We start from the raw sequence: 14653 nt of genomic DNA, 5'->3' as shown, positions 1-14653 counted from the left end.
GAAGGAGTATGTGGCTATTAAGATAGATACCGTACGGGAACAGGAGGAAATGGTTCCGCAATTAGTACAAAAGCAAGATGCCATGTCATGTGCAATTGCGCAACTTCCTGAATTGGCACGTACGCAGACTAACCTAAAGGAAAGTGTTGAACATCTGACAGAACGTCAAGACCTTATAGACCACCAAATTAATGTATTAACGGGTAAATTATCCGAAATCACATTAGAAAACAAAAGGCTAATGTGTGAAAACGCTGAGCAAAATGTTAAAGCAGCATTCCAGAGTTTATCTGGCAACAGGGAGAGAGTTTGTTTGCGAAAGGACTTGAGGAAGTGCGACAGCAGTTAGGTGCTGATTTAGAGCATTGGAAACAAACGATAGAAGAGTCGATGCGCGTTTCACAACAAAGCTCAGAACAAATGAATACAGGCCAGCAGCAGAAGTTGGCAGCGACAATAGAGCCAGTTACTGCACATTCGCATACGATACCGACTCGTGTAAGTAACTCAAACATTAAATTGCCACGAGCTAGTTGTTCGCGTGAAGTCTTATCTAACGGAGATTACGAAAGCCTTTGCCATGCCGAAGAAAAAATGATAAAGCATCGGCAATTCCAGATTTTTAACACTGACAAAAGGGGGGTCCATCCAATTGTTTTTATTCGAAGTTTCAGAGGAGTGCTACCCAGAAATTGGTCGGAGTGGCAGAAGATCAGTTTCGTTACAGGATATATACAAGGTTCGGGGGCGATCTGGGCCTCGGACATGACTTCTGTTTGCTCGACATATGACGATTTTGAGAAGGCGTTTTTAGCAAAGTTCTGGTCAGAAGGGGTACAGGAACGCCTAAGGCAGGAGGTGCTCTACCCAGAGCCTTTCTCCTTTTCAAAAGGAAGCCTTAGGAAGTATTTTGAAAAATATATAAATAAAACTAGATACTGGGACAGACCTATGCCCTTGCCAGACATAATAAACATTCTTAAGGCAAGACTACCAACTAGCATCCGGAATCAATTAATTTACGGCAACGATAAAGACTTGGAGTCGTTCCTCACGACGTTAGACCATATAGATATTATCGAAGAGAACAACCAGAAAGCCCGTAATAACAGATTCCAATATAGGGAGATAGAACCTCCGCCAAATGGTAGGCAAGGGAATGCACAGAGATCGTTAAATAGTGGAGAAACCCCTCAAAATCTCAATAGTAATACCGGCAATAGTCTTGCGAGGGGCTATCCAAGGAACAACAGGAATGGGAAAAGATACAATCCCGTGTGGGGGAACGAAAGGAATTTCAGACCTCAAGCCTGGAACAATAACAGTAATAGAAAGTGGAATCAACCGGGGGGAATGAACTCAAATAACCAACATCAGTGGGGACCGACATCTGCGAATCAACCGGTAATTACCGAAGTGACGGACGATGTCAACCACCAGGCGAATCAAAATCCAACAAACTTGTAAGGACCCACTCGTGCCCCGGAGAAGCGGTCAACAATTGGTTGAGGGGCAACAGGATATGTGTACCCATGCTAACGTATAATGATGGACGATTACTGGCAGATGAATTGACCGAGGACTTAGAACCCCAAGATGAGGATAAGGAACAGGTGGCAGTAGCCGAAGTGCAAGTCATTTTGGAGACTGTACCTATAGTGGCGGTTTTAGACACAGCTGCAACCACAAATGTTATTTCGGAGGCTCTATTCAACAAGATCAGAAATATAAGACGAGTACCAATTTTTCCAGTTCAAAATTGCAGAATAATAGGCGCCGTTGGGGCTAGATCGGCTAATGTAAAAGTGCAGTCACTACTTAGTGTAGAAGTCGGAAATGTAGCAATATTAAGCACATTCTTTGTTGTGAAAAATTTGGTGGTAGACTGCATTATCGGAGTCGACAGCCTACGTCAATACGGATGCAGAATAGATTTTAAAACAGGAAAAATTTGGTTGAATGTAAATAAACAAGAAATTGAGTTGGACTTGTTGAAAAAAGAAAGCCTTACCAGAAAATATAATAGTGGGATCAGTGTGCAAGTAATCAGGACGGCACAAAATTCTAAACAGCACGTAATTAATGAGTTCCAAGTCAAAGGAGATTTCGGTCAATTAGTGTATGAGAAGTTAAATGAATCCGACTGCATTATTGAAGATCAGAAGAAGCAGCTCAAAGAATTATTATTAGCGTATGAAAACGTGTTTGATGAAAGGCCAGGAGTTATTAAGGGATACATATGCCATCTCGACGTTAAGCCGCACGAAACGTATTGTAGAACTTTCTATCCTGTTCCCTGGAGGTTAAAGGCTCAAGTTCAAAAAGAAATAGATCGCATGTTGAAATGGGGTTTGATCGAACCCTCTACAAGCCCATACTGCTCCCCATTGTTGGTCGTGCCAAAAGCAAATGGGACTGTGAGACTGGTACTCGACGCCAGAGAAATAAATAAAATCATAATTCCAGTGAGAACACATCCGGAAAACATAGACGAACTCATACAACGGTTCCAGGATGTCCAATATTTAACGAGCATTGATTTGCGGAGTTCTTATTGGCAAGTCAAGCTGGATGAGTTATCAAGGAAATATACGGCTTTCATTTATTCCGGAAGAAGTTACCAATTTACTGTAGTTCCTTTCGGACTCAACATTAGTGCTGGAATCTTTATAGCAGCTCTAGATTATGCACTAGGCCCAGAAGTAAAAAGCAGGATAACAGTGTTTGTTGATGATTTGCTTATAGCATCGAAGACTTGGGAGGAGCATATTACCTTACTGAGTCGGGTGTTGGACGTGTTCAAAACCATGGGAATAACTGCTAACCTGCAGAAATCCCATTTTGCACTAAACAGAATCAAGTTCCTGGGGCATATAATTGACGCAAAGGGAATTTTACCAACCAAGGAGAAGCTAATTGCGATTAGTAAGTTTCCAACACCCAGAAATAGGAGGCAATTAAAAGGGTTTATGGGTCTTGCCTCATTTTTTAGAAGATTTATAACAAATCAGGCCATGAACGCAGCAGCTCTAAATAGTTTGCTGAAGAAGGATGTGCCCTGGCTCTGGACATTAGAGTGTCAAGAAGCATTCGAAGAGATAAAGAAGCAATTAGTAAATGCACCGCTTTTGTACCATCCGGACATGCAAGAAGAATTTTACTTGTCAACAGATTCGTCGAATGTGGGTCTTGGAGCGTGCCTTTTGCAAGTACGCACGATAAATGGACAACTTACCTTCTGTCCTATTGCGTTTGCTAGTCGTGTTTTGTCCAACTGTGAACGAACTTAACGAACTTACACGACGACAGAATTAGAGGCTCTTGCGGTCGTCTGGGGATTTAAAAAAATTCATTATTATCTATATGGGTCAAAGACTATGGTATATTGCGATCATCAATCATTAACGTTTTTACAAACGCGTAAACTGTTACACCCCAGACTGGCTAGATGGACTCTCGCTCTGCAACAATACCAATTTAAGATCGTACATGTCTCAGGGCAGCAAAACATTATTGCTGACGCTCTATCAAGGTCACCGCAGGGTTGAACCAAAGAGATTGAAGTAAATAATAACTCAGAATTCCCTGTATTGCTGCTGCAGGAAAATCCATTTAAGACGTACTACGTCAATTGTGTGCGCATATGGCCCAGTTACAGAAAAGAGATGCTCAATGGGGAAGTGTCATTCAAAGGTTACAACAGCAACCTTCGGATCAGATGGCAAATTATTACAAGCTGGTAAATGGCGTATTATTTTTCCGCTATGGAAGGCCAAACAAAGTCCGTTGGTGTGTTTGTATACCTGAGGCGCAAATAGAGAAACTTGTATGGTTCACTCATTTAACCTGGGGACATTTCGGTGCGACAAAATGTGCAGACAAGATAAGTGGGTACTGTTATTTTCCCAACATAAAGCGCAGAGTGCATGAGGTCTTAAAGAGATGCATAATCTGTCAAAAAACAAAGCCGGATTCAAAAGGGACTAAGCACCCATTATGCTCTATATTAGTCCAAGAACCAAAAGAATTAATTTCGTGCGATCTGTGTGGACCGTTACCTACTTCAAGAGGTGGTGTTAAATATGTGTTGGCATTTCTCGATGTGTGTACGAAATACGTAAAGCTATACCCGATAAAGGCGGCTACAGCCAAAGTAATTGTATTAAGATTGATAAGGGATTATCTTCCACACGTTGGTACACCTAAGGCGATCATAACAGACAATGCTAAAATATTCACGGGACTCCGATGGCAACAGACTTTGTCTCAAGTCGGTGTGAAACACATACTAACATCATTTTACTACCCACAAGGCAATTTGGTTGAGAGAATTTTTAGAGAATTCAATCGATTTATGAGGACGTATTGCCATAATAAGCAGACTGCGTGGGCAAATTATGTGGAAGAGTTTGAGCAGATATACAATAACATGCCACACTCCTCAACTGGATATACACCTCGTGAATTGATGTTCGAAGCAAAAGAGGAAAACTTCTGGACTGACCATATGCCCAAAACTCAGGAAACTGAGATGCCTTGGGAAGAAAAAATAAGACAAGCCATCATAAATATGACGAAAAAGGCTGATCAGAGAAAACAACAATATGACAAATTAATCAAGAGGGTACAGACATACCATGTCGGAGAGAAGGTACTAGTCAAAAGACATACCAAATCATCCTTAATAAAGAAAAGTATAAAGAAATGGGAGTTACTATATACTGGCCCATACATTATCCTACAAATTCCGAATCCTGGGGTTTATCTGTTAGCATACCCGGGATCGAACAAAATAAAAGGGTTATGTTCCCATAACGACTTGAAAAAATTTAATGAAGATTAGAAGATAGGGAGGAATGGTGTTGCGAGTGACAGAGATGAACGCTCGTAAAAAAAAAAAAAACAAAAAAAAACATAACAATAAACTGTGTGTGTAGTGTTAGAAAACTTTAAATTGAAATAGTTAATCAGTGACATAGATTATAGAAATAGTGACTAACTATTACTATCGAGTGTTGTAAAGAAGATAGTGGAGATAGGCTTCACCTGTGGTTTGGGTGAACATGGAACTTTAGCATTGCTAATGTCATCAAGATTTATAAAGGATCTAACTGACCTTCAAGAAGAATGAAATGTTTCCCGCAAATGACGCTGAATGATCAAAAGAGGTTCCGAGTGAATGTTCACATATAAATCTCAAGTGCACGCTTAGATGTGTAAACGTGTGAAGGGATGTGTTGAGGCAGTGAATCGTGAGTGACGGTTAACGCCGCAAAGATAATTTCCCGCGCAAAACAGTTGACGTCGGCGCGAGAGTTAAAATCGATATAGACGACACAGATATGCTTTGTAAGAGACTCGCATCAAACGCGAGGGTAAACTGATTCATGTGTTATAATTAGAAGTTAAGAGTTTTTAATTTATTAATGAATGATTAAAGAAAGTAATATTCATAGAATTAGTAGTTATTTAATGGGTCGTGTTCGTTTGGGAATTTTGTTTGAAAAATCCATTTCCATATATGTGCATGTATGAACGCCGTATGAATCAGAGAATAAATGAAAGAAGTGAATCCGCATTCCTCAATGCTAATAACTTTTACATTACAGCAATCAAGCGGAAAAATATATGTATTTAGAATAAAAAGTTTTTGAGTATAGATAAATTATATGACTTTTCAAGGAAATGATGGATTATGTCTTTGTATAAAATGAACTACACTTTCCATTATTCGATGATTTGAATCCAAAATCTATTGTAAGTTGCATGAATCCTTTAAATCCTTTAAATTACGGAGAACAAATCAGTGATAGAAAATGTGTCACAACTTTTGGACTTATAAGCACAAGTGGGGATGCAAAGTCAAAAAGAGTATTCAAACGAGAGTAAATATGATGATGCTTTTGGCAACATCATTAGTTAATGGCTAAATTCCTTGAAGTACGTCGTAACAAAAAGGATGCATGAAGCCATAAGGATTTTGCTTTCAAAAAGGAGAATCTTGGACGGTGCAACCTAACCAGTTCTCTTACAGGAAGAGTTTCCCTTTTGGTCATTGCTAATTCTTTTGGAATGAATGTTGCATGTGAATTCGAGTATCCCTGTCCCTTCTACTCTTCCCATTGTGGGCCGCGTAGAAGACCGACTACAAAGTGGGCCGCGTGGAAGACCGACTACAAATGTGGACGTCGGGGACATGCAAGACCCGGGGGAGTTTTAGCACCGCAAGATATTGTCCTAGGAACAAGATTGTAAAACGAAAATTCACGTTATTTATTGTAAAATGTTTTTTTTTTTTTTTGCTAGAGGCTCAAATCACTCTTCTCCAAATCGTGATATAAATTGATCCCTGTCTTTCCTTTAGAGATCTATTTCAAAATTATTATTTTTTTCTCTTCTATAGGCTTTCCTATCTTCTATGTACCGTAGGCTGGGGGTCTAGGCTTAAGAGGTTTTCCAAGGTTTCCCTGCTTAAGAAAGTTCCCGAATGGGTAGACCCTGATAACAGTTTCATGAAAGATCATCTTCCTTGGTTTTGCACAGCAAACATAACACCTAGATGCACGTAAAAGCAATACAGCCGCGGTACCTGTCTCTTCATTTCTTCTGTTTTCAACATTTCTTTTCGTCGTCTGTCTTAAACATAATATTCTTTTTCAGTCGGAGGACTGACAATCACTTCCTGGTTATCCACACTAATAGATAGCTCGCGAAGTGGGTTCGGTAAATCAAAATTGAGCTCACAAACTTCGCTCGCTGCGAGGGGCATTGTAATCTCCCCACGGAAAATTACCCTCTACCACGCAATAATTAATAATGGTCAATCAAATCATCCACATTTATTCACTTTTGAAAAGTATCTGATCGGATTTTCTAGTAATATATGCGCCGACAGCTCGTCGACGCCAAGGTATTTTTCTAGTACGTTTATTCTTTGGAATAACAGAGATACATATATGTATTCTCCATGGTTAATATAGACGGGTAAGAAGGACAGCTTCGGAAATATCGGTTGGAAGATTGACGGGCTTCTAAAAGAGACATATTTGCTTTTCTTCTCGCTAAAGCGAGCTATTAACGTTTGTGCCACTAGCGGGTTATTTGAAGAGAGAGAAAGACTGTAAACGCAAATTAAGTAAGACTTGGAATCAACAGAAAACGGAACGTGTAATGGAGATGGATTGAATATACAATTTTCCTCAGAAATAAGGTTTGTGACCCTTTTATTCTAGAGTGAATGACGAATGAGTTCTTTGTCTGAATCATTGACGATCGCCTTGGCCCTGTAATTAGTGGGGAAGTTTCAGCTGTGACGAAGAGAGCCTGCAGTCACCGAGTTTTTATAAAATCGTCCAAAAAGGCTTCGTCCACATCTGAAATTCTAAATCTGTCGTAAAATGAACGAATTGTTCAAACGATCGATTTTCCCAACTGAATGCAGCGCTTAACAATAATAACAAATGTAAAGATCTTTTCCAGCAAGCCAGCCGCTGAATATTAAGACGAAGGGCTCCACCAGAGATTCTATTGGGCTGATTTCACGTAAATGAAATATTATATTTAAAACTGTACATAGATAAAGGACAGAGAGAGAGAGAGAGAGAGCGAATGAAATTCGAGAAAATACTCAGAATCCTCCATTAGTATAATTGTTTGCCTGTCTTATCACGGATCAGCCTAAAGATAAAACAGGAGGCCCTAACTTTATTGTACCGATTTATGTGTGAGAGTGAAGGGGTAATAAAGGCGACAGATACACCTCTGTACAGACAAAACATTACACCAAGTTAGCGGCAAGCTGCATTCACATATATTCATCAGTCAGTAATATAAATATAAAGATATTCTCCCAATAACATTATATAATTCATTATATGCTGACCCATTACATGACAATCACGCCCATACCAGTAGTAGATAAAGATGATAGCACAGCTGATACTAACTTTGTGGACGCAAAAAATGGCAAACAGCAAGACCTTCAAGGGGAAACTGCAGTCGCGATCAGACAGTTTACCAACTCAGAAATGTCCACTATGGAATTCGTTCGTGCTGACGAGATGGGCGGTGTTCCGGAGCCAAGTCTTGAAACTACACCGATGATACATCCAGCGGAAGCATCTGCGGATGCATCATCAGAAACAGTAGGACGACCACAGATGTTTGATGGTACAGAAACGCTAGGTCAAGTTTCGACTGAAAAATCTAAGAGAAAAATTTCTGCGAGTTGTAACGAAGGGGGAGCGAAACGAAGTAAACAAAGAGTCCACATCAACTTCCATTAGTGACCTAGAGGACAGCGAGATCAAAGATCTAATAATGTCTGACTCATGAATGATGTCCCAAGCCGAACATCAATTGTCTGCGGAAAATCGTAAGGAAAGACAGGAAGTACGAGTATAGGAATTGTGGGTTAAAGTAGACCAAACGGAAACGCAACAAAAGAGACGCGAAGCCTAATCTTACTCTCAATCCAAAATCCAAACCCACTACAAGATCAAGAACATAAAAAATAGGCACAGGAACGAATAAAAATTAATTCACAACTGCAAAAGACATTTATGACCCTTTAAAATTATAAAATTTGTATTTTAATATCAACAGAATAGCATCTAAGTTCCAACTGACCTGTTTCCAACGGTTCTTACACATGGCTGAAACAGATGTATCATTACTGCAGGAAGTCGAAACTAACAGTCTACATGAAGATGCAGGACACGACGTAATTCTCAACAGATCTGAAAGAGCGGATGCGGTGACATTAACAAACGATGGCATTCAAGTGGCTGAAACTGGGAGTTTACTAAGTGGTAAGGGAATATCAGCCCTCGTAGAAGATACAATATTTGTAAATGTGTATGCCTCGTCTGGAAGCAGTCATAGAGAGGCCAGGGCTTAATTTTTCGAACAAGAAATCACGTCCGTTTTACCAGCGACGTGGAATAGAGGAGAATGCGTCACTATACAACTTACTCCGGACATCGAAAAGAACAAAAAAAAAAAAAAATTAACTGAGAAACTCAAGATAGAAGCCGAGGCAATATAACAGCAGGCTGACACCAAAAGAGGAATGCTGCAACAGTTCAGCGAGTTTTATCCAGCAGTAAATATAGACGAGAACCTCTAGTCAGTTTTTTCTGGATAATATTGACGATGTGCTGGCTGAAGCAGACAACATTTCTCTCAGAGAATAATTTACGGAGTAGAAAATATGTAAACCGCTATTGAGAAGTCTGAAAGGAGAGTCACCAGGAGTAGATAGCGTACCAGCTGAATTTTATTTCACTTATTGAGACATATTGAAACAAGAGCTAATTAACGAGTTGAGTGATGCATAGGATGTCCAACAGCTCCATACAACCTTCCACGAAGGATTCATAGTACTGGTACCCAAGAAACACCTGTCGACAAACGTCGAATGCCTTAGACCGATAACCTTGATGAACGTTGACTACGGAATACTAGCTAGAGCAGTAAACGCAACATTAAGGAACGCAATGGAAAATGTAATAGATTACCAAACATTCACAGTCCCTGGGCGCAGCATAACTAATACTATGAGTGTCTACGGTGACATAATAGCCGTCACGGAGATCTGTAAAGCAAGGGGTTCTGTAATATCTATTGATTTTTCAAAAGCTTTCGATCGGATCACTCACAGTTTTCTGCTAAAAGTAGCAAGAAAATTTGGTATCTGAGACAACTTCTCCAAACTTGTCAGAGTCATTTTCCAAGGAGGTCAGTCCAACATCACAGTCAATCGGCAACTAATTGGGCCATTCGATATAAAGCGATCGGTTCGTCAGGATTGTCCCCTACGGATGTCCCTATATGCAACTGCTGTCGAACTTCTTCTAAGGAAACTTAATAGCTCACTTCCAGGCTTTACTGAGACAGAAAATTGTACGTCGAGCATTTGCAGATGATCTGAGCATAACTGTACCGGCAAAAGCCCAGATACCGCACGCAAAACATATAATAAACATTTACTGTGCAGCGATAGAAGCCATGATCAGCTGTAACAAATCCAAGATAATGAACTTGGGGACAGTTTTACTGCTGGAAGAACAACAGTGGTTTCTCACAGCATCAAAGATATGAGATCTAGGGCTGCATTTGGTGTCAGGGGTACAACGGAAGCAGACTGTCAACTGGCGATCGATGTTGAACAGAATTAGTGGTAGCATAAGCTACATTCCAAGTGAAGTCTCGATGTCTCGATATGATCCAGAAAGTAAAACTCGTGAACCTGTTTCAAAAATGGTTCAAATGGCTCTGAGTACTATGGGACTTGACATCTGAGATCATCAGTCCCCTATAACTTAGAACTACTTAAACCTAACTAACCTAAGGACACCACACACATCCATGCCGGGGGCAGGATTCGAATCTGCGACCGTGTCAGTCACGCGGTTCCGGACTGAAGCGACTAGAACTGCTCGGCCACCGCGGCTGGCTGAACATGTTTGCAAGACTACACTGGTCTTGCGGTTTGAAAGGAGGGCTACAGGCGACTGTATGTTTACTCGCTGACAGCAGTCAAATGGCTCTGAGCACTATGGGACTTAACAGCTATGGTCATCAGTCCCCTGGAACTTAGAACTACTTAAACCTAACTAACCTAAGGACATCACACAACACCCTGACAGCAGTCACTTTAACTTGTAAGCCTTCCACTTGTCTACCTGGCTAAGCATCTGCTAAATTGCTGCTACCCTCTGACGGTGTATTCCTGTATGCCCATCATACTTGAACTACATGATGTCAATTCGTTGCCTAAGTGAGATGCTAATGACAGCTTATCTGCTCTTTCTAACAGAAACACTCTCCTAGCCTAGTTGATTGATTTATTAACTTTCATTAAATAGTCGCTGTGGTGACATTATCACTGATCCCCGTGTCTAGAAGGACATCATCGATAAAGTCTGGCCTGTTTGTAGCTACAAGGTCAGAGATATTTCAGTTGCGCGTGGGCTGCCGAACTAGCCGCTCAAGACAGTTTTCCAAAAAGTGTTCAAATGTATATCGCAAGACTGACTGTCTGTACGCCTTCGAATGAATCCACAGTCATCCCAGTGTATACTCGTTAGGTTTAATTCACCTCCAACTAGTACTGGATGATCCGGGTATTTACGAGCTACCGGCACTAGACTTTCTTTGAATAACTCTAGAACTGTCACGACGGAATCAGGTGGCCGGTAAATCATACAACAATTAACTTGGTTTGGCCGGCCGGTGTGGCCGTGCGGTTCTAGGCGCTTCAGTCTGAAACCCAGTGACCGCTGCGGTCGCAGGTTCGAATCCTGCCTCGGGCATGGATGTGTGTGATGTCCTTAGGTTAGTTAGGTTTAATTAGTTCTAAGTTCTAGGGGACTGATGACCACAGCTGTTAAGTCCCATAGTGCTCAGTGCCATTTGAACCATTTGAGCCAATTGGTTTCACCTACACCTGTTATACTCGAGCAGATAACTTCACTGGTACACTCAGTTCCGACCTCAATACATTCAATATTTTTGCCAACTGCAATGAACATTCCCCTCCATATGGCGTCTAATGTATCTTCCCGCTTTCCATGACTCACTAAATATCTCAGAGCTTTCTATTCGTGCTTCAGCCAGCTCTCGGTCCAAAGAATAACTTGACCGCGAGAACTTTCCTGGAGAACAGCATTCAAGATACAGTCGTTCCCAGCACCATATTCTGCAACAGTGAACATCCTTAAAACTTCTGAGCGACTTCAGACATTGCTCACTATCGACAAAACCGCCCGATATTCGAGAAAGGCGAAATTTAAGAAATCTAGATGTCTGACACACTAACACACTGAAGGAAGATTATACCAAAGATCCTTCGACCTACAATGTTGTCTGTTTCAACATATTTTAGATCGTATCCTCGAAATCTATCTTCCCAATGAGTTTATGCAATACTGTGAGTTTTGGTTCATGTGAAACATGCTCAGATCCCGTAAATGGTATGGAGACCATCCAGCGTCTATATACAAAAGGAAAATGGTTCATAATATCCTTTGGATAGTGAGGGGGGGAGGGGGAGGAGGTGTCGTTCTACTGTGTGCTGAGACACGTGGGAAACCGTGGTAATGAGGCAGTCGATTTTGCAGCCAAAAACGAATGTACGGTACACTGAGTGATAAAATGTGATATCCGTGCTCTAGTGCTGAGAAAGTCCGTAATGCCTCTACGAGACAAATAGTTGCTGCAGAGTGCATAACAAGATGCCATCAATAGAAGCAAATTTTTACCTTATTTTTAATGTGAAAAGAAGGTAGAAGACAGTTTATCAGCAGATTGGTCTTCAATTTCAAACGACGACATAAGTGCGGTACATGTATTATGAATTTGTATTTATCATATTTTCTGCTCTACACTAAGGAGGGTATTTTGATGTGTGGTGAGGATGGCTGCTCATTCAGATGTTATATAGGTGGTTAACAAACCGTAATATGCGGATCCGCACCTTTGTGACTATGCTGTTCCACTACTTCAATTTATTAGAACATCCTTGGTCAAAGACGGTTTTAATACTTCTCGATTTTGTATGTTTGAGATTGACAGTGTACGCTAATGTCCTAAAGAATGGGAAAGAACAAAATTGATTTTCCGTTGCTTTTCGTATATCTGCATTACATCATCGCTAACCACGTTCCTCTCATTAAGTCTTTGCAAGGGCCGTGATAACTACGATATTGAGCGCCCGAACGCAAGTATATAAGAAACCTGAGACGGTCGCTAAACCCGCTGGGCGCAACAGGTGATTAGGATTGATTAAGGGCAAAATAAGGCGTCGGTCAGTTTCACTTCAAAATTGTAATTTATTGTAATTTAATAACACCTTAAAACCAAAACGTCACATGGCCGAACTTTTACGAGTTCCAAAATCCAATTCTTTTACGGCAGAAGGCCTCCAAACAAGAAATCTTAAAAGACAACAAGATAAATTTCAAGTGACTAATTACATGCAGTTAAAATTGCAAATAATTTATTGTGACCAGACCAAATATCTCAGGAAATAAGCGTCAAACGCAAAAACTACAAAGAACGAAACTCGTCTAGCTTGAAGGGGGAAACCCGATGGCGCTATGGTCGGCCCGCTAGATGGCGCTGCCATACGTCAAACGGATATCGCGTTTTTTTTTTAGATAGGAACTCCTATTTTTATTAAATAATCGTGTAGTACGTAAAGAAATATGAATCTTTTAGTTGGACCACTTTTTTCGCTTTGTGATAGATGGCGCTGTAATAGTCACACACATATGGCTCACAATTTTATACGAACAGTTGATAACAGGTAAGTTTTTTAAATTAAAATACAGAACGTTGGTACTTTTGAACATTTTATTTCGGTTCTTCCAATGTGAACTTATCATTTTTGAGAAAGCATGCTGTTACAGCGTGATTACCTGTAAATAACACATTAATGCAATAAATGCTCAAAATGATGTCCGTCAACCTCAATGCATTTGCCAATACGTGTAACGACATTCCTCTCAACAGCGAGTAGTCCTCCTTCCGTACTGTTCGCACATGCATTGACAATGCGCTGACGCATGTTGTCAGGCGTGGTCGAAGGATCATGATGGCAAATATTCTTCAACTTTCCCCACAGAAAGAAATCCGGGGACGTCAGATCCGGTGAACGTGCGGGCCATGGTATGGTGCTTCGACGTCCAATCCACCTGTCATGAAATATGCTATTCAATACTGCTTCAACCGCACGCGGGCTATGTGCCGGACATCCATCGTGTTGGAAGTACATCGCCATTGTGTCAGGCAGTGAAACATCTTGTAGTAACATCGGTAGAACATTACGTAGGAAATCATCTTACATTGCATCATTTAGATTGCCATCGATAAAATGGGGGCCAATTATCTTTCCTCCCAAAATCCCGCACCATACATTAACCCGCCAAGGTCGCTGATGTTCCACTTGTCGAAGCCATCGTGGACGTTCTGTTGCCCAATAGTGCGTATTACGCCGGTTTACGTTACCGCTGTTGGTGAATGACGCTTCGTCGCTAAATAGAACGCGTGCAAAAAATCTGCCATCGTCCCATAATTTCTCTTGTGCCCAGTGGCAGAACTGTACACGACGTTCACAGTCGTCGCCATGCAATTCCTGGTGCATGGAAATATGGTACGGGTGCAATCGATGTTGCTGTAGCATTCTCAACACCGACTATTTTGAGATTCTCGATTCTCGCGTAATTTGTCTGCTACTGATGTGCGGATTAGCCCGCGACAGCAGCTAAAACACCTACTTGGGCATCATCATTTGTTGCAGGTCGTGGTCGACGTTTCACATGTGGTTGAACCCTTCCTGTTTCCTTAAATAACGTAACTATCTGGCGAACGGCCCGGACACTTGGATGATGTCGCCCAGGATACCGAGCAGCATGCATAGCACACGCCCGTTGGGCATTTGGATCACAATAGCCATACATCAACACGATATCGATCTTTTCCGCAATTGATAAACGGCCCATTTTAGCACGGGTAATGTATCACGAAGTAAATAGCGTCCGCACTGGCGGAATGTTACGTGATGCCACGTACTTATACGTTTGTGATTATTACAGCGCTATCTATCACAAAGCGGAAAAAGTGGTCCAACTAAAACATTGAAAACGGCATT

This window comes from Schistocerca americana, chromosome 1 (assembly GCF_021461395.2).
Source record: "Schistocerca americana isolate TAMUIC-IGC-003095 chromosome 1, iqSchAmer2.1, whole genome shotgun sequence".
NCBI classification, from domain to species: domain Eukaryota; kingdom Metazoa; phylum Arthropoda; class Insecta; order Orthoptera; family Acrididae; genus Schistocerca; species Schistocerca americana.
This window is presented reverse-complemented; position numbering follows the sequence as displayed.